Source organism: Aythya ferina (assembly GCF_964211825.1).
Source record: "Aythya ferina genome assembly, chromosome: 3".
Taxonomy (NCBI): Eukaryota; Metazoa; Chordata; class Aves; order Anseriformes; family Anatidae; genus Aythya; species Aythya ferina.
Window position 1 is genome coordinate 68130880 of NC_140298.1, and position 25245 is coordinate 68156124.

Sequence of the window (25245 nt, forward strand, 5' to 3'; positions counted from 1 at the left end):
AGTAATTCTCTCTTCAATGTTTATTTCCTTGAGTTTTCTCTTTATTGCATACTTTGCTGCTTACAGACTGATGCCCAGTTCTTCCTAGGTCAAATATCTTTGCCTGCAAAGGATGCTTTGCTCTTAGCTCTTCTTCCCCTTTTTCTCCTCTTGTCATGTGTCATGTGCTGTATGGTAGCATCAACGCTCCCTACTTCTGGTCTGCCATCCTCACCCTGTGGGGAAGGAAAAAGTAATCCTGAGAGCCTGTAGTTCTGATCTGCTACGTTATACTGAAATACAAATGAGACAAACGTAACATTGAAATAATGAAATGTCTGGTTTAAACAAAATAATTTGTAAGCATGTCTTCCTCTGCCTTCTGTATCTCTGAATGACAGAGCTCCAATCTCTTCCTCAGTATGAAAATGTCACATACTTGTGTATGTGACATTGTCTGGACATTTTGAAAGAGAAAGGTCTTAATTTTGATCCCACTTATGGGGATCAAATGGCCTCATTAAATGTAAATGTAAATGTAAATGTAAATGGCCTCAGTAAATGTAAAGTATGAAAGTATGACATTTTTGGTTTGGTAGAATACATTAGAAACTTGTCTATTCTGTAGCCAGGCTGACTGATTTATGCTCTGTTACTTAGCTCATGACTTGAAAACAGCAGTATGTATTTCATTATGTTGCTTTTCATGAATTTGTACAGGCCAAACTGCTGGAAGTTACTTAATGGTGATTACAGAGACTGAAAAAATAAATTGGTGATGGAAACAGGAAAGTGTCAGTTGTTGAAAATATTAGTAAAATCATATAAAAAAATAATAATTTCTTTTTCTTTTGTGATAAAGAAAATCATTATCTGCCTTTACTGATGAGCTTTTTTTGATAGTAGCAGGTAGTCTAAGCCTCTGGACTTCATTAATAAGAAGAGACTCTGGCACTACTGACACTATTAGAAAGAAAAATAGGGATAAAGCAATATCTGTATTAGCACTTTCCCATTTCACTTGTTTGCTCTTGAAAGGCACTCTTTAATTCATTATTTCAAGGAATATAAATTCTTTCAAAGGATTAAAACATATTTGAAATTTAGGGCCTTGGCTCCTGGAGGTTTTTTTTTTGTTTTTTTTTTTTTTTTTTTCCAAATTCACTTATATTAGTTACAAAACTCAACTGCTTCCCAAAATACATGGCACAGTTAGTTATTTCCTGTCAATATGCCAATTTTTATTCTAGTTCCAGAAGAGATTCCAGTGTAGAAATGATCTCCAACTCAGCCTTATGCCTTCATTAAGTCAGGCATCTCTCCAAATCCTCATACACACATCATATCCAAGCCTTTTGGATGATTTGTTTAACATTTTAAAGAAACTACCTCTCCCGTTCAGACACAATGACACTGCTCTGTTCAAGAATCTCGTTTCTATCAACAGGGATACTAAACAACAAAGCAACAACAAACTGAATGCCAAGTCACAGTGATTTTATTTTAGCAGTGAACCCACAGAGCAAGCATCTAGTTTCAAGCAAAATGCAAACAATTTAAACGTGCTTACCAAAAGCAGGGGAAGAGCACATTTGTCAAATTGACAAGGGATGGCACCTTTGTTCTCACCCGCTGATGAATAGGTGAGGAAGTTATCAATCTCTCACATTCTCTGTTGGACTTCTCCTTCACTGGGTAGCACCCCCAGACCAGCCAACAAGAGCTACCCTGGGGAGCTACACTTGTAGGCCTGACTTTTGATAGTCTGGTCAACCTGCTGATGCAAGAGTGTCAGGTGTGTTTCTAGGTTTCTGGTCTGTGAATAGCAGACTATTATCTGGTGAATAGCTAATCCACGCCCCAGAGGGGACATTGTCTAGACTGTTCATAAGCAACTGAGTGGGGCAACATGACTGTGAATTGCTTGATATTTTTAAAGACTACAGATTTCTTGGTATGATTATACAAGCAAGTTACATAAGCATTCTATTGTTTTATTGTGTCATGGCATATCTGAGGAAAGGGGCATCTCACCACAAATCTCATTAGGTCAACTTCCCTACTTTACAGATGGGAAAGTGACATACAGGGAGGTGAAGTGACTTGCCAAGAGCAGCCTGAGCAAGGCACTGAGCTACCCAGTAGCAAAGTCAGATAGAGAAATATAGTTGTGCATGTGAAGTCCCTATTCTTTCCCACATGGTGTTGTGTGTGCTCTGCTCTGTATTTATGCTTTTATTCCTAAAGTCCTGAATCATAAGGGCATTATCTATTTGTGAAGACAAATATTCTTCTGTTAGTTTTCCCTTTACTCTTGGAACATCAGAGTTATGTCTGTGTCACAATGAAAATGAAAACTTTATTTACATATTAAGTATGACTAAATATAGGCTGTGTACACCACAAAGAACATGTACTGTTGCCTTTTCAAATGATGGCTTCTTCCTCAAAGAACAGCTTTCACTACTTCTGTTGCACTCATTGCTTTGACTACCCATCCAGAGGAACCATTATTTCTTTATACAGTAAATAGTTATCTAGAATATTTTGTTTCATATCTGTATTTTAATTGATGAGCCTGTATTTTAATAGATGAGATACTTAAATAAAAAACCTGCACTTGTATTTTTTCCTTTGTCAGTGCATTAACTGTTACCAGTGAAGGACATTATTATTATAACTTTTTGTTTTCCATAAGAACCTTGTATAGTTCTGAATATAAATGTAGGAAAGAAAATATTGAACTAAGAAAGGACTTCCTCTATATAATTAAATTTCATAAAGTTTTACTCAGATCTTGTTCAGTGAACAATGCTATTGACAAATAGAAATAATCTGTATTCTACTAACTCTTACTAGTGTAGAGTTCTGTACGCATACTAAAAAGCATCACCATGAATTGGTCTTTCTATGGGTTAGAGGGCAAGTCACTGCAGGACTGAGGCTCCTAAACCAGCAAGAAGCACAGTGAAGTCTAAAAGTCCTTCTTTTGTGGTAATGGGCAGGGGAGAAAGGTAATGGTATATAGGGAGAAAGTAGTTTTGTGTCCTCCCTACAATGTGTCAATCATTTCAAGTGTATATGTTTATAAAAATCTTTTCAACAGAAGAAGGTGACAGAGATGTATGTGCCCTGAAGTTAAATAGTGATCAGACAGCAAACCATAAGAATGTCAGAGCTCAATCTTTAGTACTTTAATGGAGTGACAGAACTGTTTTATGTTTTTGAAGACAGAGATTAATCCAGTTTTGCCTTTTCATAGTTATCTGATTTCACCTCATTGTATATATAACATTTTCTCTTTGATGGTTTATTCAGGAGAGCTGATATTTATGTATACCCAAGTAAACAGAGCAAGCTACTCTGCTATACAGAAATTGAAGGAACTATAAGTCAGAGCTTGGAAGAAAAGCACTTATTTTAATAACCCTCTTTGAGTAATCTCAACATTCTACTAAGCGCAGTGAAGAAAAATAGAATTGGGAAAAAAAAAAATCAATTTTCTGAAAGCAGAATAAAACCTTTAAAAATATTCTGACCAAGTAAACTATTATAGATAAGATATGAAGAACCTTATCAACTTACTGAATTGAAACATAAATGATATATGGACTTCTAAAGCTAAACTTGATTAAAGCCATTTCACCCATTAAACAATTTTCTCATATTAATAGGATTTTTTTTTTAAATGAGCGGTTAAATTATGTGCTTTTGTCATTATTAGCAATTATAGCACTGAGAAGTTACTCATTTAGTAATATTGAGATAAAACAGTTCATTAGCTCATATAAAGTTAGATAATAATGTGTCCCACTAAGCAATCCACAGTTTTCACCCTTATAAATTCTCATCGTGGGGAAAACTGTTAGAAAAGTCCTTTAATTTTAAAAAATCAGGATAATTCTGTTGTTAATGTTTTAAGTTCAATATTTAGGAGCAAAAAAAAAATCTGTCCTTTTAATATCAAAAATACACAAAAATCCAGTTTTAGAGTGAATTGATTTTAATTTTTGTTCATTTCTTCACAACTATTTTAAATAACTGCTTACTTCTGTCTTATCAGTTTTCTGAAAGCTCATGACATTGGCAACAACAAAATGGTAAAGCACCACACTTAAACTGATTTCCTATAAAACAGACATCTAGAACTCGCAGCACTGATAATTCAGCCACATTCTGCTGCTTATTTTTTGTTTCGTTCCAGAGCATCTTAGTTCAGTACCTCAAGGGGAATTACTTATGAAGTTTACTTTTGAATATAGCACAGCTAATTTATGAGTTCATCTACTAAGCAAACTAAGCTAGTTCCTAAGTTTACCCTTGCCTGTTCATCAAGTAGCTGCAGAATATCACATATTATTTCAAACATAGCCTGAGTGAACCTTGTAGTGCGCTTCTGAGAGCAAACTACAGTAAAAGGAGTTCTTCAGCTTTCAAATTTGAACAGAGAATTCCAAGTTTTACCTATCACCCCCCAAAAACAAAACAAACAAACAAACAAACAAAGAAAAACCAGACATTGGTATTTCAAGCTTTGGACAATTAAAATTGGTTAAATCTTGAGAGGACAGTATTCCAATACTTAAAGTTTATCAAAGACTTTTTTTTTTTTTTTTTTTTTTTTTTTCTGCCTGATTCTAGAATTATCATCATGAATGTTCAGTTCCCAATTCTGCTTGCTTTGTCATTGTTGACAATGACAAAAGCTACGTAAAATGGGGAAAAGGCAAATATGTTTTCTAAGAATGACAGTTTTATACCTCTTCAGATGTTGAAGTCATTGCTATAGAGTACTTTGTTGTTCTTGGTGCCCTATTGAAAACAACTAGCAGAACTATTCCCAATTCATAAATTATATCTTAAAAGAGAACTCTGAAGTAATAAATGTTTCCCGTACTGCTGACAAATTATCACAACTGATAAAAATAGGTCTTGGGAGGCTATTTATTCCTGTAAAGCCTCTTTTATTGCACAGATGCTAATATATGCATAGATACATGTATATGCAGATTTGGACCAGTTTTGTAGCATGTCTCGTATTCTATTTTTATTTGTAAAGAAATGAATTTTCTAAGTGGCATCCAATCAAATTTTTGCAGGCAACTATAAAGCAAGTTTCATGAGAACATCTCATCGTTTTTTCTACCAATAATAAAATAAACTGATTCAGCCAGAAGTGTACATTCATTATTTATTTACTTATTTTAATGAATTCTAGGTTTAAAAGTGTGAATTTCTGAGACTGCTGCTTGCTCTTGCAGGTGCTGCCCATACTCCATCAAGAAATCCTTCCAGAAAGTTTAGTAGCCATTAAATCACTTCTACTGTTTATGATGTAATATGATTAAATGTATACTGAAAAGAATTTAGGAGTGAAGATGCTTTTGCAATTGCCTGGGATTATTATATATATATATGTATATATATTTCCCCTGTTTGTTTGTTTAACTGACATAAAGAAGTGAAATAAATGTTCCAGCAATACATGTCTGGCCTATAATTAGCAGGCTGACTAGTGCTGAAAAGAGCAGAACTAGTGTTAAAAGGAGCAGAATTAAACTATTTTTATGACTACTATGAGGAAAACATTTTTTGTATTTAACAGTCATCAACTCCACAGGACAAAAAAGAAAAGAAAGGAAGAAAGGGAAAAAAAAAAAAAAAAAAAAAAGTGAACACAGGGATATTTTTTATGACAGTATACCTAGGCTTTACGGTTATAAATATGAGCCTAGAGTGAGGTGATTTTATATTGGTAAATTTTACAAGGGGTTATGCCAGTCTAACATTCCTCTAGAGGGCACAGCAGCTTTGACAACTTCAATATTAGGCTTCTCAGGATGTAGTCATGCTCATGCCAGAGCCGCCTTGCCTTGCCTTGCCTTGCCTTGCCTTGCCTTGCCTTGCCTTGCCTTGCCTTGCCTTGCCTTGCCTTGCCTTGCCTTGCCTTGCCTTGCCTTCCCTTGCCTTGCCTTCCCTTGCCTTGCCTTCCCTTGCCTTGCCTTGCCTTGCCTTGCCTTGCCTTGCCTTGCCTTGCCTTGCCTTGCCTTGCCTTGCCTTGCCTTGCCTTGCCTTCCCTTGCCTTGCCTTGCCTTGCCTTCCCTTGCCTTGCCTTCCCTTGCCTTGCCTTGCCTTGCCTTGCCTTGCCTTGCCTTGCCTTGCCTTGCCTTGCCTTGCCTTCCCTTCCCTTCCCTTCCCTTCCCTTGCCTTGCCTTCCCTTCCCTTGCCTTGCCTTCCCTTCCCTTCCCTTCCCTTCCCTTCCCTTCCCTTCCCTTCCCTTCCCTTCCCTTCCCTTCCCTTCCCTTCCCTTCCCTTCCCTTCCCTTCCCTTCCCTTCCCTTCCCTTCCCTTCCCTTCCCTTCCCTTCCCTTCCCTTCCCTCCCCTAAAATACAGATGTTTTGGACCTTTGCTAGAATGTTTTTTTAAAGAAGTGATTCAATGTTTTGCTTAAAGACATGTAAATAAGGATATATGCCTAATATGCCTATTATAACTATCTGCTGTACAAAAATAAAATAAGAAGCACCCCATTATACAACGTCCACTGACAGGCCAACTTCATAGCCTGACCAGGCCTTTTAAAATTATTTGTGTTGTGTGAGAAATACTGTGTCTAAGAAATGACATTTTTTTGTGCTCCTGTACTGACAATGGCCTGTGAAGCAAAGCATACTTTTTGATGTCTCTGGTTTCTTATTAACTTCATTGGATCTGATTGTTGGAATAGACAAGCATCATTCTGCTCCAAAGCTAGTTCTGTATTTCACGTGTTTCCAGTATATGCCTTTGCATCTTCTGTGCTCCAAGACACCAGATGCCAAAGAGGTCTAGATCTCATGCTGTTTGTTGGGAAGCTTTGACCTTTACTGTGCCATAGAAGTGCCTTCTCAGTGTCAAGGTAATAAATGACATCATCATATGAATCAAAATGATAGTCAAACACCCCTTCACATTACCAGAAGGGTATGAGAGAGTTCAAAAGTCTGGAAGGGAATGTGAATAGCAATAACTCTTCCTGCTTTCTGACATACTTATTCACTCAATTAAAAACTTGTGAAAACATATGAGATATATTTCTTACCTTTTTGTGTGTGTGTGAATTGTTCATCTAACAATGACAGCCATGAAGGACAACTATTTCTTTTTCCAGAACTTTCACATGGAAGAGGTGAGACCTATTCACAGTTCAGACATAGAGTAAGTAATTCCCATACTGTTATAGTATATGTCATATATCAGACAATATGAAAGTTTTATATCTGCACTGTGACATATCTGTCTTGTGTGATTTGTCTTCCAGCCTCTTTAAAGTCCAGGAAAAACTATACTCCAGGCTGGAACAAAACATGATTGCCTATACAAAGAAAAAAAAGAAAATTATTGTGACCAAGATCATCATTAATAGTACTAGTTAATGTTAAAGTAGACTCTAGGAATTTTAGCAGGAGTACAAAAGATGTCCACCAACATATCCGGATGAAAAATATGTTTCAACTGACTCATCAAGTTATAATTATAAATGCAAAATTACCGACACAACCCCTCCTCCCCCCCTTCCCATGACAAAAAGCCCAGGAATTAGACTTTCTTGGGACAGCGTCCAACTTGGTAATAATAATAAATGCTGATGAGGACGAAGAGGATTCGGCTGACCAGGAGGAACACAGCACCCGTAAGGCTATGTGGATGGAGACTGGGGAGTTAGATGATCTTTACAGTCCCTTCCAACCAAAACCTTTCTATGATTCTGTGATTACCACTACCTGTCTTATCTTCTTATATTTTTCTCTCATTAAATCCCTTTCCTAACTATCTCTCTGTGTATTTGCACTCTCTTGTCTATGTGAGCTGCAAGGATTAAGTGCCAGACTGAGATGCGGGTGAATAAACCTCAGTGCCAGCCACTGGGAGTCAGGCTGGGTAAGGGCACCCCAACTTGGGGTGCCAGCTACTGGAGTGAGTACAGGTGTCTCAGCACTAGCCACTGGTGACACCTGTGTGTATGAGTGGAGTTGGTGCCAGCTACTGGAGTCAGGCCAGGCATGTAGGCCCGTGGACTGTGATGCCAGCTACTAGAATGAGTTGAGTCCTCGTGTCAGAAGTTTGGAGCAGGTAGGGAGAACATAGCTCCCTGGATCTAGTAAATGTCCTAGAGAGTTTGAGCCTCAAGTGCCAGCTACTGGAGGGACTGGTGTGAGTGGGCGGGGTGCCAGCTAGGGGAATCATACTGAGGGTGAAGGCTCCCATGGCCTGTGGTGCCCGCTGATGGAGTGGGTAAGGATCAGTAAGTAGTTGGTGGGACCTCTCTAGATGCAAGGAGGGCCCCATGGACTTTGAGCCCACAGTGCTGCTACTGTGGGGATTGGTGTGAGTGAACTAGGTGCCAGCTACTGGAATCAATACTGTCTATACCCCCAGCCTGCGGTGCCATCTACTGGAGCGAGTGGGGTCCTGGCATTAGATGGGACACGTGGTGACCCCAGCAGCTGGGGAGGGAGCAGTGTGATCCCAGCTACCGCTGGGTACCGTTGTGGGTGAGGCAAGAACACTGCTCTGCACCGCTGGCTAGAGCATGGCTGTGAGCTACAGCCTGTGTGAATGGTGCCGTCTGCTGTCAGGGGGGTGAGTGTCTGTGTCTTTCCTAACCTGGTGTGTTCCCAGTGGTGTGAGTGTGTGTTTTCTAACAACATTTAAGCTAAACCAGTGGGCAAGTAATGGAGGCCTTGAGTCTGGGTATCAAAACAAGCAGTGGGTCTGTGTTGGTAAGTGCAAGGGGGACTATGGAATGTCGCGTGCCTGAGGGATGAGTTGTGTATGTGCATTTGCAGCAAACTTCAACTTGGACTGGCCAGTGAGTAAACAAACCATGAGGCAGGTAAGGGGGCCTAGGATCTGTGCAGGGATGCTGGGCCAGCAGAGGGACTGCTGAAAAGGTACTAAAGGAATGTGGGCAAGGGTGCTGGAAGAACAGAGGAACTGTGTCAGGTACTTGGAGGATCCATTAATGTGGGTGTGCCTGAGAACCTAGAGAGTGCTGTATGTGCTTTCACTAGTGACCTTACGTCTCTGCCAGCTGGAGAGGAGGAAAGGGTGTCTGTTTTTTTTTTTTTTTTCTTCTTTTTTTACACTTATGTGAGCCCTGTGTGTGTGTTTTTGAAGGCAGCCCTTGACTGCGGCAGCCTTTGTGCCCAGTCATATCAGTGTCCTGTCTTTGTGTGTGTCCATGTGTCTCTGGGATATGTGCTCAACTTTGCTACTGGTTGAACCTGGAAAGGGGAAATTGGCATCTGCACCCCCTGTCCCCCAGCCTGGGCACAGACCCTGGGTCACTGGGCCAGAGTAGCCAGGCAGGAAGGGTTAGGGCTGGAGGAGACAGCCACTTGCTCATTGTTCTTTATCCCACCTTAATAACAGTTATAATAACAGTAGTAATAATAATAACAGTAGTAATAATAATAACAGTAATAATAATAATAAACAGTTATTTCAAATTTATGGCATAAATGAGAAGACTAGGAATTTGCTAACATAAGTATCTTATAGTTTCATCAGCTTCTTGGAATTTGCTGAATATGATTTGAATTGTTAATAATATCGACTTTAAACTGAAATCACGAACTCACATCTTCTGGATTGTAAATTATTCTTCTGGACGTAAAAGGCAGAAAGAACCATTATGATTACCTTTCTGATCTGTATAATACAGTCACAGAATAACATCAGTTCTCACCCCTTAACTAGTTGATGAATTGAAATATATGTGAAAACAAAAAAGATACATGTATGTCTTGATTCAAGCTTGCTGGTTCTGCTCTAAGCAGAGGCTATGTTCAGAATTAAGGTATATGGTATCACCATGACTACAGCTAACTCAAACGTGTTAAAATGGCACAGAGATACGGCAGATGTATTATAAATACAAGCAACAAGAGATCCAGTGCAATGGTACTCTTAAAGTTCTTCAATCTGGTCTTCTTGTTCCATCTTGAAACCATCCTTGCAACTAACTCTGTCAGCTCCTCAGCAAGGGAAAAGCATGGCAGTTGTCATTAGATTTATGATTTAGGGTAATTTTTCCAGATGGTGCACAGTTAGTGGAACAAAAAATTCTTGAAAGCTGAATAGCTGAGTGGGAGCATCATACAGACATGCTGAAGTGGCTCCAAGAGCTAACTTTTACAACTAGTACAGCCAGGTTGATAATCATGATAAATTGGCCACGCATGAGTTTGGCTAGGTCTTCTATGAACCATTATCTCATGGTATTGCATTCCAGGGCAAAAAGTACCTAAACAAATTAAAAAAAAAAAAAAAAGAAAAAAAAAAGAAAGTGTATGAATAAATAAAGTTTTGTTCAGTACTCTTGAATTGTATTCTGTGACTATTAAGTTTTTATGACTCTTCAGTTTTGTACTTTTATGGTATGCTATTTGTTGTTTGTTTGTTTAGCTCTGAAGAAAATTATTTGGTATCATAGACATCTACAATGCTAAAGTTAACTCCAGTATTTTTTGGGGAAAACTTGCCATTTTATTTTACTCATTCACTTTAAAGCTGAAAAAAACTACTAGATTCAGTTTGAAGTACACACATCTGTGTTTTAGGCTAGAATGAGAAAAAAAAAAAAAGCCTTTTGAGTGAGATTTCCTGCATTTCGCACCTCTTGTGATTTCACAGCCCACTATTTGAATTGCTCAGTGTACGCTGTTTTATGCACAAATAGCTGGTAGTGAATCCAAGACATGAAACAAAACAAATATCCTACTTCCTTGAGCATACAGAATAAGGAAACAGTAGGAAGGCTGAATGTTTTGTGTGGCTGATAATTCAGAAAGACAGAAATAAGTTAAGGTAAATAGATTGTCAAAGTACTGTATAGAGGGATTTTCCAAAATAAATTTAATGTAAGAAGGAAGATACAGATTCCAGATATTTTCAGTGATCTGATCATCCTGTCTGGTCCAGAACTGTGTTGTAGGAAATTACTCAAATTCGTTTGCATTTTGCAAGCTATTTAGATTTTTGAGAGTAAGCATATCGTGGTGATGGTCTATATTCTGGAAGAATTTCTTACTAATTCTATTGATGGGTATTTTCCCAGCCATCACTTCTCAGGAATTACTGGCTGATGGTCAACTGCATGTGGCTCAGTTCACCTGGAATGCAGATTGCCCTTCTTCACCTTCTCATTTCTTCTTTAGATTTTTAAACCTTTCTTTTGTCAGGTTGATGCAACAGATTTGAATAGTTGAGGGGGTGTTATTTTTAACTGAAAACAAGCAAACAAAAAAAACCCTCTACAACAACTAACCAAAACCCGTCCCCCTAAATCCTTCATCAGGGAGTTAAATATATAAGCTGATGTATGAATTGTTGCTATGCAGCTATTCCATCTAAAAACTTTAAAGAAAAAAGTACTTTCATTTTTTACTCAGCCCATCTTTGGAGTTTGACTGTTGAATAGTTCCTCAGTTGTTCAAATATGTGTTATTATTGAATGCTGAATATGACAAATATTTCCTTGATGATGACGATGATATTTTTGGTCACATTGTTCACCACACTTTCAGTAGCTGAGATACTCAGGGTTAAATGGTAAAAAGCCAAAGACTAAAACCAAAACCAAACAGCAAAGAAAACCCCAGTCTGTGGCAGTCATGAAATCAAAATCACGCCAATGATATTTAGGCATATTTCTACAGTAACTAGTTTTAACTAGTTAAGTGTAAAAAATAACAAACAAAATTTCTACACCTCCATTATATGTATATTATACCTCCAGTATAATGTTCTCTGTTGACATCTCCAGCATGACAGTGGGCAACTAATTCATGTTATTAGATTTTTATCAAATTTATAGTAAAAGTTAATTCTTGCTCACCTCAAAAATGTGTAACTGAAGTGGCAAGTATCTGGAGAAGAAGCCAAGTATGTATAACTCCTTATTGATAAGTTGTAAGGTAGTTTACACAAATTTTACGAAATCCTATCTCTGTGCACCGTCGTCTTGTTGCTTACCAGTTTCTGAGTTGTAGCTGATCTATTTGAAATTATTTATAGATTCTACTCCAAGACATGGAATATATGGTTTTGTTTCTAACCCAGATAACATATATTTTTCAGAGCAATTTTTGTTGCAGAGGATTTTTTTTTAAGACAAAAAATATCAATATTAAAGTTATTTAAATAGGATCTAAGAATGTAAGAAAGTCTGTAGAGAAACAACAATTTTTGATCACAGAATCACAGAGTGGTTGAGGTTGAAAGGCACCTCTGGAGATCATATAGCCCAACACATCTTTCAAAAAGGAGCACCTAGAGCCATTTGCCCAGGACCATGTCCAGACAGCTTTTTAGTATTTCCAAGAAGCATCCTTCAGTCTCTCTGGGTAAAATGCACAGTCAAGAGGTGCTTCCAAATGTTCATAAGGAACCTTCGGTGTTTCAGTTTGTGCCCACTGCCTCTTGTTATGGCAGTGGAAACAAATTAAAACAATTTGTTTGCACTCTCCCTTCAGTTTTTTATATACCTTGATGAGATCTCTCCTGATCCTTCTCTTCTCTAAGCTGAACAGTCCCAACTTTTTCAGCCTTTCCCCAAAGAAGCTCCCATCCCTTCGTCATCTTCATGGCTCCACATTGGACTGTCTTCAGTGCTGATGTCTCTTTAGTACTGGGGGCCAAAGGTGTGGCCTCATCAGTGCTGAGCAGAAGGGAAGGATCTCCTCCCTTGACATGCTGGCAACACTTCTGTAGGATACTGTTAGCCTTCTTTGTGGCAAGGGCACATTGATGGTTCATGTTCAACTTGGTGTTCACCAGAATCCCCGGGTCCTTTCCTGTAGAGGTGCTTACAAGCTGGGTGGTCCCCAGCATATTCCTGGAGTTGTTTCTCCTCAGGTCCAGGTGCAGGAGCTTGCACTTCCCTTTGTTGAACTTCATAAGGTTCGTGTTAGCCTATTTTGAGTATAGTCTGATAGTATTTGATCAAATAGATGGATCGAGATCAAGTATTACAGCTGACAAGAAGCTGTTAAGTCAGAACAACGTCTTGCATGTTGAGAAACTTGTTACTTTTTTCCAACTTCTCAGCTGGTATTTAGTAGTATCTTAAACTAAGTAGTTTCCCAGTTGTCTTGGAAACTACTTCCATACTAAAATAATTATAACGCCTAATTACAAAAAACTTGTTTAGCCTTTTCTATTTTCATAGTCATTTTTTGCACCTAAACCAAAGTTATGAGTTTTGTTTGTACAGTCTTGGCGAATTTTTTTATGGCCATTCCTTTCTCCACCTGACCCTTCAGAGAACTGCTTTTTACTTGGAAAAACTCTGCTTGGTTGCATGGTTGTTTAAAGAATACATACTTCCCAGATTAGTTCAAAGATACAAACCTTTTCTCACTTTTTGCTGGATTTTGATTCTAAGCTGATATGTGTAATTTCAGCACTTTATTACTAGCATTTCAGCACTTCCTGTCAGAATAAATGTATCTAATGGAGCAAACCATGTAGAAAATAACTTCTAGCACTTTTTTTTTTTTAATTTTACTGAAACAAATATAAATCATTTCAGTGCTCAGCCCCAAGCGGAGATGATATCTGCCTTAAAAATAGCTACTTCAAAGAAGTTCAGAACACATTTGCATAAACCAGTTGTCAGATTGTTTGTGTTTAGTTCAAGAAGATGAAAATTAATTGTAAAATGCCATGTGGGAAATTTGTTCGTGCAGTGTCCATAGGGATGTACAACTTCATAACTTGGATTTTACACAGAATGGTTCAAAGGACAAATTTTAAAATCATGTTTCCCCTCCCATTATGGGTAAGTACACAGGCACATCTCAACAGACTACAAATTGCTTGTGTTTGCTTAAGTTCTGCTAATAAAACTTCTCTGGAAGGTGTGCCTATTTAGAGTAATTAAATAGTTGGCTCCTGTGGTGGTAAATGGAAGACATAACAGAGGAAAAGGTGATTTTCCACAATGCCTAATTAGAGACACACCTCAAAAAGGTATCTAGTGTGATTGACTGAAAACAAAAATAACTTTCCCACTACTTTCGAAGCTGAGAAAAAAACAGGTGGAGGAGGCCTGCTGGGGAATGTATCCCCACAGGAATACAGTGAATATTGCATATTCAATATTGCATATTCCTGTGAGGACAGCAAACAAAGGTTAGTTTGAGTAGAGCATTTACATATATGGAATTGAAAGAAGGCACCAGAGAGTTAGCTTTGCTCTCAAAGATTTTCTATAGGGGATGCAGCTCCATCATGGCTCAAGAGGAGACATCCCAGCAGTTTTAAAAGACATTTTTTGAAATGGAAGCCTATTTGAGGAAGGACTAAGTATCCTAATGTAAAGATCACTGAATTCAAAAAGAATCTTTCCTGATTTTAGGTTTACTCTATTTTGTATATTAATTGTTGAAACTTAATATTTCTCTAAATTATTCCGATGACACGTAGATACAAAGACTACCTGTACCAAAATAAGCAAGGTCGGGACATTCCCAGGCACCTTAACCTAATTGTATCTATTGTCAAATTGCCCCTATGGAAAAGTTTTTAGAGTGCTCCCTGGCATAGTTTTGGTTCAGTCAAATAGTCATAGTTTTGGCTCTGCTTCAGGTGTACCTCAGTGTATTTCCCAGGAAAAGCTCAGCAATTAGCATGGGAAAATAAGCAGTTTTAAGGAGGGCATCCTGTTATCTCTAACAGGAATAGGTTATCTCTAACAGGAATAATGTATGAATAAGTCCATGGCATTCCATGACAGTTTTCCTTAATAGTAGACCTAGCCACATTTAATTTATTCGTGTAAATATAAGGACAGTAGGGTCAGAAACATGGATCAGTCATACATAATGGATTTTACCCTGCTGAGCAGCTAAATTTCACCACATCCACTCTCTCACTCCCCCTCCTCGAACTAAGAGAAGAAAATATTTTGGTAAGAAAATAGGCTCACAGGTTGAGTTAAGAGTAATTTAATTAAAGGGGAAAGGGGAAAAAGAAAAAGTAAAGGCTATGTGGAAACACAGACGGAAGAAAAAAAAAGTATTTTCCATCTGTAAGCAATGTTTGGCCACATCCTGCGAAGCAGGACCTCAATATGCAGAGTGGTTGGTTAGGAATACAGATGTCTTCATAAACAGAGGGCCTCCCACCCCCCTCTTCACCCCCCCTTCTTCTTCCCCTTTCCCAGCTATTACTGCTGTGTGTGACACCACATGGTATGGAATAACCCTTTGGTCCATTTAGGTCAGCTGCCCTGGTGATGTCCCTTCCACACTTCTTCCCCACCCCCAGGCTTCTGGCTCTTGGAGGGGTTGTTAGGGAGTCTTGATGCTATGTCAGGACTGCTCAGCAATAAACACCAGTGTGATACCAACGCTGTTCTAACTACAAGTGCACAGCCCTATATGGGCCACTGCAGGGAAAGTTAACTCCATCCCAACCAGACCCAGTAAAATAACACAGGTTTGCCCTGACCTTTTTAATTAATATGTTGTTAAGCCTACTGATGGATTACAGCTATTTTTTTTTTCCTTACATGGTACAAAACCAAGCTGCAATGAGAAATCAGCTGAAAAACAGCCCTTTATGACAGAAAGAAATTGAAATGAAGATGTAGCATTTTGCATTGTTATACCATCTGTTTTATTAATTAACTTATTAATAAAAGTGGGTATTTAAATTGTAGTGGGTGATAGACACTGGGAAAACATTTTCTTTGATAAAACATAAAAACCTATGAGAAACTTTAAGGGTTGTTTGCTGGTTTGATCTGGTTTTCTTTTCCTGGATAAATTAAGATGGAGAAATGAAAGTCAGCAATACTTTCACACAGCCAGTTGCTGTACATAGATTTCCAAAATATATTGATGAATGGCATGCTGTTAAAGTCAAAATAATGATTTTAAATATTTTGAATTGCCATTGATATGAGACTTACAGGATTTTGAATATTTTAAATGTTTCAGCTTTTTATATTCTTTTCCCAAATCTCTGCTTCCTTTACTATAACTTATTTCCTTATTCCTCTCAGGCAGATAACCTCTAAACATAATAAGACTTGATATCTTTTGGAAACATTTTTAAGAGTCCTTATTGACTTTATTTACATAAACCTCTAAGCAGTTTACTCACAGACTGGAAGAAGCTCAGTCTTTGTTTCTCACCGCACTATCATTACTGAATATTTTTTGTTTCATGCCATATTATGGAAGAATAGGAGGTAGGAGGTAGAGAAGAGGAGAAGAGAGGAAACTTGAAATTTCAGACACTTCTCTGCTGGTGCCTATAAAAATCAGAGAAGTCTAGGATGGCCATTTACCTAGCATATTCTGTGAGGTAGGATGAACCATATGCTGTCATTGTTCTGGTGTCTCACAGGCTATAATTTGCTCTAAGACAACAAACGTATGTCATATGCATCCATGAATGAAGGTAAATTACTCTGGAAAATGTTTATTCCGCAGCTTACAAAAGAGAGTGCCATATATTTCATCACTGAATGGAAAGTTGCTGCAAGAACTCAGAGGAAAATGCATGTGGGTAAGTAGTTCTTGTTTTTACTCAAGCTCTCCAGCACTCAGGAACACAGCTACATAATTTCTGCCTTTTAAAAACGGCACATACCGGTTTCATTTCTTCAGAATATTCCTTTTATCTGGAATGGAAAAAGATATGAAAAAATAGTGTTTTATGCATGGGATAACGAATTCTTTTAACAGCAGCAATGGAATGATGTGGATCAAAAATGAAAAAAAGGATAGCCAATGAAAGAGGTTGAAGATTCATCAGATGATCTCCAGACAGAACTCTGGAGGTGATTAAGCAAACTGAGGTCCTTCTGTTTACCTAAACAAGATCTGTTTTTTTTTTTTTTTTTTTTTTTTTTCTTTTCACAAATTAGACTGTTTTACTATCCTTTAAACATCTATATTTTAAATAAAATCACATTCCACAATTTCAATACTTGTGAAGTTCCAAACTCCTATTTTTATTGGATCTGTCATGGTTATAAGATGTAGCCTGTTGGAAACTTTTTTTTTTTTCCAAACTAAATGGTACTATTTCAACTTATTTTCTGAGGACAATGTATACAAATTAGAAACTGGGCCACTTAAAAGCTGCAAAACTGATGTCATAGCTGATGAACTAAGTCTACCCAATCTTTTTCAAGTCTAAGTTTTGAGTCAGTTTTGAAAACTGAGAAATACATGCTGTGTATTAGAATACCTCTGTTTACCTAAGGAAGTTCTCATTATGAGCAAGATGACAAGATTCAGCTCTGCTCATTAAACGGAGTCACTGTATTCATACATCTTCCATAGACAGATACAATCACTGTTCTCTTCCTGCATAATTTTTGATAAAATTATTTTTGTCTTGATTCACTAAGATATTAAACTTGAAGTTCCAGAAGCTTTAATCTTGCTTTAATCTTTTTTTTTTTTTTTTTTTTTTTTTTTTTGGCTGCTGTGCCTGTTCTGTTCTACACTCTTCCCTTCTTCTGTTGCTACTCATGGTTTGTAAATTTCACTCAGAAGTAAATGACTAGAGGCACAGTTCATAAACTACTAGTGCAGCAAAGCAGAAAAACTTCAGAAATTCTCTGCTGTGTGCCTTGCAAAGTACTTTGACATCTTTCTGAAAGACTTGACATCTTTCTGAAAAAAACAAACAAACAAAAAAAACCACCACAAACCCAAAACATAAAAGATGACACTCAGTAAATACAAAATGTGGAGTACCAATGTATAAATGATATTTTCATAGTGAGACAAATAACTAATGCAGAATAAAGAGAAAATACAAATGGAGGAGAAGAAAGGGTATGACAAAGAAAGGAGTATCAGTACTATTTGAAAGATCAACCAATAATGATCAAAGAATATACAACCAAACTCAAGGGTGTTTACTCATCAGCCAGAATTAGATTGTAGCTGTAACCCAAGGCAACATTACATTTCTGTGTAAGTCTGCCAATATCCAGTTGAATCTTCACTTTGCAGCTGCCCATAATGCCCTACAGTGATAAATGAATGCTGGTGTGTTAAATTGTAAGTGCAGAAAACTGCATAGTTTAAAACAAAATTAATAGATAACGATAGGCTTAAAATTTGTTTCTTGTATAAGATCTGTAGCTTGGGGCTGCAATCATAAACCTCCTTTTCTTTTTTTTTTTTTTCCAATATTTTCAGACTTAAAGCAAGGCAACTGAACATTAACACTATTTTGCTCAGTAAACCATACATTTTCCTTCCCTTAATTTGTCATGTAAAGCTAGCTCCTTTATATGTCTTCAGATTTAACAGTTTTTCTGACTACGTAAGAAGTGTCACTGGCCACCTTCTTGGGATAAAGGGCATCTTTACACCTCAGAAATGCGTACTACCCAAGATCATGAAACTCTTTGATGTGATATACTAATGGCTTTTCTTAGAGGCAGAACTGTTTTTGCAGCACTGTGAATGGAGCCCTTAGTACCCAATGCATCTTGTCAGCTATTAAGCTGAAAATCATAGAGTTCACAGAATCACAGAATTTCTAGGTTGGAAGAGACCTCAAGATCATCCAGTCCAACCTCTGACCTAACGCTAGCAGTCCCCACTAAACCATATCCCTAAGCTCTACATCTAAACGTCTTTTGAAGACTTCCAGGGATGGTGACTCCACCACTTCCCTGGGCAGCCTGTTCCAATGCCTCACAACCCTTTCAGTAAAGAAGTTCTTCCTAACATCTAACCTAAAACTCCCCTGGCTCAACTTAAGCCCATTCCCCCTTGTCCTGTCACCAGGCACGTGGGAGAACAGGCCAACCCCCACCTCGCTACAGCCTCCCTTGAGGTACCTATAGAGAGCGATAAGGTCGCCCCTGAGCCTCCTCTTCTCCAGGCTGAACAAGCCCAGCTCCCTCAGCCGCTCCTTGTAGGACTTGTTCTCCAGACCCCTCACCAGCTTTGTCGCCCTTCTCTGCACCCGCTCAAGCACCTCAATGTCCTTCTTGTAGTGAGGGGCCCAAAACTGAACACAGTACTCGAGGTGCGGCCTCACCAGAGCTGAGTACAGGGGGACGATCACCTCCCTAGCCCTGCTGGTCACACTGTTCCTGATACAAGCCAGGATGCCGTTGGCCTTCTTGGCCACCTGAGCACACTGCTGGCTCATATTCAGCCGACTATCCACCATCACTCCCAGGTCCTTCTCTGCCTGGCAGCTCTCCAACCATTCCTCTCCCAGCCTGTAGCTCTGCTTGGGGTTATTGCGCCCCAGGTGCAGGACCCGGCACTTGGCCTTGTTGAACTTCATGCAGTTGACCTCAGCCCATCGGTGCAGCCTATCCAGATCCTCCTGCAGAGCTTTCCTACCCTCAAGCAGATCGACACACACACCTAACTTGGTGTCATCTGCAAACTTACTGAGAGTGCACTCGATGCCCTCGTCCAGATCATCGATGAAGATATTAAAGAGGACCGGCCCCAGCACCGAGCCCTGGGGGACGCCACTAGTGACTGGCCTCCAACTGGACTTGACTCCATTCACCACGACTCTTTGGGCCCGGCTATCCAGCCAGTTTCTAAACCAACGAAGCGTGCACCAGTCCAAGCCACGAGCAGCCAGTTTCTTGAGGAGAATGCTGTGGGAGACGGTGTCAAAAGCCTTGCTGAAGTCAAGGTAGACCACATCCACAGCCTTTCCCTCATCCACCCAGCACGTCACTTTGTCACAGAAGGAGATCAGGTTCGTCAAGCAGGATCTGCCTTTCATAAACCCATGCTGACTGGGCCTGATCGCCTGCTTGCCCTGCAAGTGCTGCGTGACGACTCTCAGGAGGATCTGCTCCATGAGCTTCCCTGGCACTGAGGTCAAACTGACAGGCCTGTAGTTGCCCGGGTCTGCCCTCCGGCCCTTCTTGTAGATGGGCGTCACATTTGCTAGCCGCCAGTCAACTGGGACCTCCCCCGATTGCCAGGACTGCTGATAAATGATGGACAGTGGCTTGGCCAGCTCCTCTGCCAGTTCTCTCAGTACCCTTGAGTGGATCCCATCCGGCCCCATCGACTTGTGCACATCTAAGTGCCGTAGCAGGTCACCAACCAGTTCTTCGTGGATAGTGAGGGCCACATCCTGCTCCCCATCCCCTTCCACCAGCTCAGGGTACTGAGTATCCAGAGAACAACGGGTACTGCCGCTAAAGACTGAGGCAAAGAAGGCATTGAGCACCTCCTCCTTTTCCTCATCTCTTGTAACTAAGTTTCCCCCCGCATCCAGTAAGGGATGGAGATTCTCCTTAGTCCTCCTTTTTGTGTTGATGTATTTATAGAAACGTTTTTTGTTATCTTTAACGGCAGTAGCCAGATTGAGCTCCAGATGAGCTTTGGCCTTCCTAATTTTGTCCCTGCACAGCCTCGCTACATCCTTAAAGTCCTCCCTAGTGGCCTGCCCACTTTTCCAAAGATTATAAACCCTCTTTTTTCTCCTAAGATCAAGCCACAATTCTCTGTTGAGCCAGGCCGGTCTTCTTCCCCGCCAGCTCGTCTTTGGGCACGTGGGGACAGACCATTCCTGCGCCATTAAGATTTTCCTCTTGAAGAGCGCCCAGCCTTCCAGGACTCCTCTGTTCTTCAGAACCGCCTCCCAAGGGACACCACCAACTAGTGTCCTGAGCAGCTCAAAGTCAGCCCTCCGAAAGTCCAATACAGCAGTTTTACTGGTCCCCTTCCTAGCCTCGCCAAGAATAGTGAACTCCACCATTTCGTGGTCACTCTGCCCAAGACAGCTCCCGACAATCACATCCTCCACCAGTCCTTCTCTGTTTGTGAAGAGAAGGTCTACCGGGGCACCACCCCTGGTAGGCTTACTAACCAGCTGCGTCAGGAAGCTATCTTCCACGCTCTCCAGAAACCTCCTAGACTGCTTTCTCAGGGCTGTGTTGTGCTTCCAGGATATGACAGGGAAGTTGAAGTCCCCCACGACTTCAAGTGCTGACGATTTCCCAACTTCTGTCAGCTGCCTGGAGAATTCCTCATCCGTCTCCTCATCCTGGTTCGGCAGTCTATAACAGACCCCGACCAGGACACTAGCCTTGTTGTCCCTGCTGATCCTAACCCAAAGGGACTCGACCTTGTCATTCCCAGCCTCGAGTTCTACAACCTCGAAAGACTCTCTAATACAGAGAGCCACACCACCACCACTTCTGTGCTGCCTGTCCCTTCTAAAGAGCTTATATCCAGATATTGCAGTACTCCAGTCATGAGACTGGTCCCACCACGTCTCCGTGATGGCAACCAAGTCGTAGCCTGCCTGCTGCACGATGGCTTCCAGCTCCTCCTGTTTGTTACCCATGCTGCATGCATTGGTGTAGATGCACTTCAGCTGGGCCATTGCCTTATCCTCCGGCCTTGCCATTGTTCCCTCTGGCACAGCCCTAACAATCCTAGCTTCAGCCCCATCCCCCTTCTTTTCTAGTTTAAAGCCCTCTCAATGAGCCCTGCCAGCTCCTGGCCCAGGATCCTTTTTCCCCTAAAAGATAGGGACCCGTCTGCGGCCATCAGGCCAGGTGCTGAGTAAAGTGCCCCATGATCGAAAAACCCAAGATTTCTGCGTTGGCACCAGCCCCGGAGCCATGTGTTTAACATGTGGGCTTTCCGTGTCCTCTCTGAACCCCTCCCTGCCACCGTAGGGATGGACGAAAACACCACCTGCATTCCCGCTCCATCCACTAACCGACCCAGCCCCCTAAAGTCTCTTTTGATAGCCTTCAGGCTTCTCTCTTCAATGTTGTCACTGCCCGCCTGGACTATCAAAAGAGGGTGATAATCAGAGGGGCGTACCAGGTTGGGAAGCTTCCTGGCAACGTTCCTCACCCTGGCCCCAGGGAGGCAGCAGACTTCCCTACGGGTAGGGTCAGGCCTACAAATAGGGCCCTCTGTTCCCCTAAGAATCGAGTCTCCAACAACAATAACCCTCCTGTCTTTCTTGGTGGAGGCAGTCCTGAGGCATGGAGTCAACCTCCTCGCCCTAGGCATCCTCCTGGGAACACTTGCTACCTCTTCCTCAGCTACTGGTCTGTCGAGCTCCAGGGCCTCAAACCTGTTGTGTAAGGGCACCTGGGAATGCGGGGCCGGAAGGGGAGGGCGTCGCCTGCGATGTCGAGCAGGGACCTGTTTCCATTCCTCCTGAACTCCCAGATCCCCTCCCTCTGCCCGATGGCTACAGGGCAGGGGGTCCGCCCCCATTTGGGGAGTCTCACCTCGGTACCTCCCCTTGAGGCCCTGCAGGGAGTTACTCCACAAGTCTATCTCTTGCTCACACTCCCTGATGGCCCTCAACCTCTCCACCTCCTCCTTGAGCTCCGCCACCACGAGTTATTTGCATATCGATAGGAAGGAAGGGCCAAAGGTAAAGCTTAAGTGTCGAATCTATTGGCTCTAATAAGACTTAAGGGCAGGAGTCCTGGGACGTGACCGATCCTTACTTTTGAGTCCCAGCTATTGTCATAGGCTACTAACTTCTTCTAATTATTTCAGTAGTTACAGTGGTTTGTTTCTAATTAAATTAAACAAAATAGCAACAGCTGGAAACAGACATATCTGATTAATGTTGAGAATAAATAATGATGATTGCATCTTCACCAGTTTAGGTTGCTCACTTTCTGAAACCTATGTTTGTATTCCCTGATATTTGTCGCTAATATGTGGATAGCTTAATGACACTTAGCATAGAAATGGCTTTGTTTCTGTTCTGAAAGGAACTTTTTTTGCTGCACATATATTCTTTAAGCCCTAATGTTAACTAATAATGTATTTTCTTTTGTGGAGCATTTCAGAAACTTTCAGGCTGAAATCAAAGACTTACTCATGTTGAAAGCAGATATGTGGAGAAAAAATTGCATATTTTTCTTGTACAGGTATTTCTATGTTGTTTTGGGGTATATATTTGTTTTTTTTTTTTTTTGTTTGTTTGTTTGTTTGATTGTTTTTTGTTTGTTGTTTGTTGTTTGTTTGTTCCTTTATGCCTATTTCTCAATTAAGATTGTCTGGCTTGTGAGACTTTTTTTGAAATATAATTCTTTTGCTAATCTATGTCAGACATTAAAAAATTTAAATGTTTTTAAAACATTTATAAGATGTGTTGTCATGGTCAAATGAAATAAAAAATGAATCTTTTCAATTCACCATAGCTTTTCCTTAAAACTTTTGTCTAATGTGGATTTTCTTGCTATTTCTACTGAATGTGGACTTTTATTAATTTACAAGTGCCCAATATAACCTGGATGTTATTTGTTTAAAATGATACAGCAAGGAGAAATGTAAAAAAAAAAGTCAAAAAATGACTGGTACAGAGCACTGGAACAGGTCGCCCAGAGAGGTGCTGTGGACTCTCCTTCTCTGGAGATACTCAGAACCCTCCCAGATGCCATCCTGTGCAATGTGCTCTAGGTCACACTGCTTGAGCAAGGGAATTGGACTAGGTGATCTCCAGAGGTCCCTTCCAACCGCTGTGATTCTGTGCGATTATGTACAGCATGGGTACTGGTGCATACGTGCATGCCTTATGCCATAACATTTCACACGTAACGTAGTTTGTTTAATCTGAGACCACATCTGGATCACTGTATCTATTTCTGGGCTCCTGGGTATGAGAAATGCATGGATGTATTGAAGTTAGCACAGTAAAGGGCCAAAACAATGTTAAAAGCTTGGAATATCTATCATACAGTGAAAGGTTGAGAGAGTTGAGGCTGTTCAGCCTGGAGAAGACTCAGGGATATCCATGCAATGTGTATAAGTACCTGCTGGAGGACAGTAAAGAAGGTGGAGCCAGACTCTTTTAAGTGACATTAAATTAATATAAGAGTTATTAGGCACAAACTGAAATACAAGAAATTCCATTTATATGTGAAATTTATATGTGAGAGAAATCTTCACTGTGAGAATGGTCAAACACTGAAACAGTCCAGAGAGGTTGTAGAGTCTCCATCCTTGCAGGTTTTCAAACCCACACTAGACAATGTACTGGGCAGTTTTCTGTAGTTGACTCTGCTTGAGCAAGGAGAGGTGAAGTAGACAATATCCAGAGGTTCTATGCAGAACCTATTCTGTGATTCTGTGAAGATTTTTTTTCTTTTTTTTCCTTTTTTTTATTTTTTTTTTCTTTTTGTATTTTTTCTGTAGTAAAATTCAATTAAAAATATAAAACTAAATACTATCTGTCTATAGGTTTAGTGTCCGTTTCCAGAAGTGAAGGAAGCACTATTGGTGGTTTCTGTCTTATACCCCAGAAGTGCATGGTTCTAAGATGTGAGTTGAGTCAATTTCAAAAGCCTGTCTTGGGGTAAGGACTTCTTTTACTTCTTTTATGCTGCCAAACTTTTATGTGTTAAGAAAAGAAGACATTTCTAAGTTTTTGATCTTTAATGTGATAAATAGTCTAGGATAGTATTAATCACACATTAAAACTGGCAGGTTCTCTCCTGTGGCCATAAATGCAATTTGCTTAGTGGTAGATACTTAGAAATTCATATCTGGCCAGATGAATTTGACCTGCAATTTTCAAACTGAGAATAGTTTTCATTACAAAAAGCTGATATAGTGAAAAGTGCTAGCACATTTTGGGGAACTTGCATAGAGCCTTCTGATTATTATTTTATTTTCAATTCACCTGTCTGATCTAATAAGTACTATTTGAATGTGTAGTAGGACAGAAGAACCTATAAATCATAACATTATTTTCTGCCATAGGAATCACTGGAAAAATCCCTAGGGCATTGTGTGTTTGCTGAATATGTACTAAGTACAGAGATGTAAGGACTGAAGAAAGTTTTATTTTAAAATACAAGATAAACATACAAGAGATACATTATTTAATAAAAATGTAATTAAATAAATAAATAATGTCATGACCGTGATAAATCTTAAACAATTCTGTCTCTGCACCAATACTCCAGCCACAAATATATCATTATTTTATTCAGGTGTGAAATGAGTTATGAATGATGTTCATTTGACAGGAATAGATATTGACTGGGTACATTCAGTGTACACTGAAAATTCCTGGTGAACTAGGAAGTCCTTGATAATCATCTGATGCTCTGATTTTGACAGTCTCTGTCAGTTTTATGTAAATGAACTATTGAAAGGATAGATAGCTCTAGAGAGAAATACTTGAGCAAATTCAGGAAGCACCCTAATCCAAGATTCTAGGAAGTGTGGAAGTGGCTACCATGAATCAGAAGGTATATAGACTGAG

The 25245-nt window shown here is 39.9% G+C and overlaps 1 long non-coding RNA gene across 1 annotated transcript in view; it reads left to right on the forward strand.

The window, feature by feature from the left end:
* Window positions 1-8481: 8481 nt before the first annotated feature.
* LOC311434934 overlaps window positions 8482-25245 on the forward strand; it is a 36087-nt gene continuing 19323 nt past the window's right edge. The window contains exons 1-2 of the long non-coding RNA XR_014691840.1: window positions 8482-8601; window positions 16467-16542. This is a non-coding gene — a long non-coding RNA (uncharacterized lncRNA). The remainder of the gene's footprint in view (window positions 8602-16466; window positions 16543-25245) is intronic.